This window comes from Triticum aestivum, chromosome 1D (genome assembly GCF_018294505.1).
Source record: "Triticum aestivum cultivar Chinese Spring chromosome 1D, IWGSC CS RefSeq v2.1, whole genome shotgun sequence".
Lineage (NCBI taxonomy): Eukaryota > Viridiplantae > Streptophyta > Magnoliopsida > Poales > Poaceae > Triticum > Triticum aestivum.
This window is the reverse complement of record NC_057796.1, coordinates 176,774,989-176,778,721: the sequence shown is the minus strand read 5'-3', so window position 1 is coordinate 176,778,721 and position 3,733 is coordinate 176,774,989.

Here is a 3,733-nt window from a genome sequence, read left to right as displayed (position 1 = left end):
ATTTATTTTCTTACCTATTGTCCAAGAAAAAGCCACAAAAAAGTTAGATCTATTCATCCTTTGTCCAAGCCAGTCTGAGTCTTTGCAGTTTTCTTTTCATTGTTTGCATTATTGAATTATCGGTTGCATCGTCGTGTCGAGTTGCTGGTCTTAGTGTCTAGTTCCTTTAGAGTTTCGAGTTCTGTTCACATTAGTCACGCCGCCGCTGCATCATTATTCCTTCCGCTGTCCACCATCCCATTCATCCATTTCCACCACGTGCTACCCACCGTTCATTGTCTTCATCATAGTTGAGGTTGTTCACATCTTCGCTTGATCCAATCTGCATCTTATCTATTTTGTTTTGGAAAGAGGGAGAGAAAAAAAAGAAAAAAAAGAGAGAAAAAAAAGTTCAGAAAAAAAGAGAGAAAGAAAAAGAAAAAAAAAGTGTGAGGAAAAAAAAAGAGAAGAAAAAAAAACAAAAATTCGGATCTATCTAGACTCAATCTCGTAGTTGAATTCGGATTGGAATCTGTTTTGTGCACTGTTCAGTAAAACAGGCATAACTTCCTCATACGAAGTCAGTTTTGGCTCCACGAGTACTCAAATGAAAGCTAGCGACGAGCCGCATCTAAATAGTTGCAGAGACTAGTTCACTATTTGACACCTCAAAATCGTCTTCTAAATAGGTCTTTTTGCCGTCCGAAGTTCGCGGACACAGCTTATTCCAGTTTTTCAAGCCAGTTTCAGAATTCTTTGACTCCTCATATCAACTCGGAATTGAGTGATTCTTTTTGCATTGGAAAGCTTGAGTTAGTAGCATTCTTTGAAAAAAATTATCAGAAAATTGGCACAAACTTTTCAAGAGGAAAGTTGGAGAGAGTTGTTGTATATCCTGCTTGGCAGTTGTTTTTCATCATTATCTTTACTGCCGTTGTGATCTTCACTTATATCTTGCTGTCCAGAGCTACTTAGTATCCTTCATTGATGCTAGTTGTGCTACGCCGTGACCTCATTAGTGTTCTAGGCTCGCGTCTCTAGTCCGGTCTAGCCTAGGACCAGCACAGTACCGTCGTTGAGCGTTTTTTCAACATTGCATCTCTGAATTGATTATTGCTAATATTTTGCTACCATATATAGCCAACCCAGCTCCACATATTTCTACACCGTGTATACGTACGTTCCCCTGGCAATCGCTTTACTCAATCTTTGGAGTTATTTGACACCGCTGGTTGCCTGTCACCACCTGCTGCTTGGTAAGAACTTGTAAGATATTGATATTTGCTTTACTGTGAGCGCTTTACCACCACATCCTAGTAGTTCATAGGAACATTATTCTTGAATTTTGTTTCTTGTTTCTACTAATCATGACAGGATCTAGAGTCAATTCATGGGGTTTGTCGATCGTGGGAGATGTGCCATCACCTATGCAAATACCACAACCGTCACGAGAGGTGCACAAACATCCAAATGCACATGATCAGGTTAATGTTTCTATACCACCATTTAATGGCCGTTTTAGACCTGCTTTATATATTGAATAGGAGTTTGACCTAAATAATATATTTGCTTCCAATAATTTTGATGTACGTAAAAAAGTTAAGGTTGCGGTTGGTTCTTTCACTGGTTATGTTGTAGTTTGGTGGAGTGAATATTGTCGGTTACACCCTAATGATATACCTACTACTTGGGATGATTTGAAACTTGCCATGCGACATACATTCGTTCCCGCTTATTATACTCGTGACATGATTACAAAGTTGCAACATTTAAAACAAGGTAGTGACACCGTAACGAAATATTATGATACTTTACAAACTACCTTGCTGCATTCCTCTTTAGAAGAAAGTGAAGAAGATTTTATGGATAGATTTTGGGGAGGATTAAATCGTGACATTCAGGAGATACTAATACATGAAGAGTGTTATCCTATGGACCATTTGTTTCATCTTGCTTGCAAAGCTGAACAGGAAATAAAACGACGTGTTGCGCACAAGGAGAACAAGCACGAGATGCACATTCCAAGAGTTGATACGGTTGTCCCTTCAACTACTAAGCATACTATGACAACCACATCCGTTGTTGTGAGGACTACATCACCTCCACCATGTGACACATCATCACCGAGAGTGCCTACCTCATCTGAGTTAATCATAAGAGGTAATGACAAAGGTACTAATCTTCCACTTCCACATGAGTATGATGAATGTCTTGTCAATTTAAGTGCACCATGCGGTGAGCTACCCACTACTTTGATCACACCAGCTACCTTAGAGGACTATGTTGATGATTTGACTTTGCCATGTGATCAAACAATTTTGAGTGAGCCCATTGAATTAACCATCGATGCAAAAGAATCAAGTGAATCAGGGAATAAATCAGATTTGGATCAAATATGTTTGAAAATAATTGTGCCAATGTTTAATCATTTTGATATGACCTCTCATCTTGGTGATGGTTCATCAATGTTGGGATGGTTTAATGATGAATATTGTCCATCTTTTCATATGAATAAGAGCTTCACTTATATGTGCAAACTGAGTTGCAATACTTTCATGCCTTCTACTTCTTGTGATAATATTTTGGCTTTATATTTTATTAACTATGAAAGTTACTCATATATACATGTGTCATATGTGCAAAATCCACGGGAAGTAAAAATGGATGACATATACATATACAACATGTACACCTTGTCTCTTTTGTTAGCCACATTTCAGATTAAGCAACGCCGAGGACGGCTTTGTTTTCAAGAAGGGGAGGATGATGAGGACATGACTACCTTGGATACGACCAAAAATATTGCATACATGCATATTTATCAGGTGATTTCTAGTGCAAACTATTCAATAATCTATTTATGTTATCCAGAACAAAAATACTTCACACACTTTTGTGTTTTGTCTAATTGCAGGTGTATGGGACATTTGTACAATCCACATATGAAGATAAGGCAAAAGGAGAAGTTTAGGTTCTGTTCAAAAAGTCCTCTCACGTCACTTTTGGGCCAAGAGAAGATAGAGTCCAAGTCTCTCACGTTCTGGATTCAGATTCGGACTGCACAGACATACTTGACTCAAAACGCCAACAACTTTTTCATACGGACTCCGAATTGGGTGATTCTTTTTTTGTTAGAAATTAGATTTCGTGCTCTTTCCAACACAATTGGATTCACCTTTAAATTCGTCCGGAGCATTGAGTTATGGTCGAAACAATCTGACGTTGCACCAGAATCCGAGTCAAACTACAAGTCCAAAGGTGTTGCATCACCTCCACTTGGGCCCATGTGCCTTGTACGACCTAGGGTTGGTTTTAGGCTGCCTTGGGACGTCCTCCCACCTCCTTGGCCGCCACCCCTTGCTCCTATATAAGTAGATCCATCTAGTAGCTTTTTCCTTGGGTTTTGTTTAGATTAAAAGTTCGCCCTAGCTGCAACTTCGCGTACTTCGTTTGTGTTCAGCGACCAGACAAAGGCGTCACAGAACCCCACCTTGATCAATAAAGCTTTCATCTTATATTCGCAATATCCGGATTGCAATCTCAGTTTCTTGCTTGTTCTTCGTTTGCTCGCAGGAAACAGACCCTCGTGGTCAGGTTGATCGTGCTCCGGCGTGGTCGATAACCTCTCGGAGTTGGTTTAGCGATTGCTAAGGCGCGACGTCCTCGCACGTTCGTAGTCGGATCGTCAAAGTCGACTTCCACCAAAGCGATATCCATCATCTCATCGAAAGACGGGACACCTTTGCCTCTATCA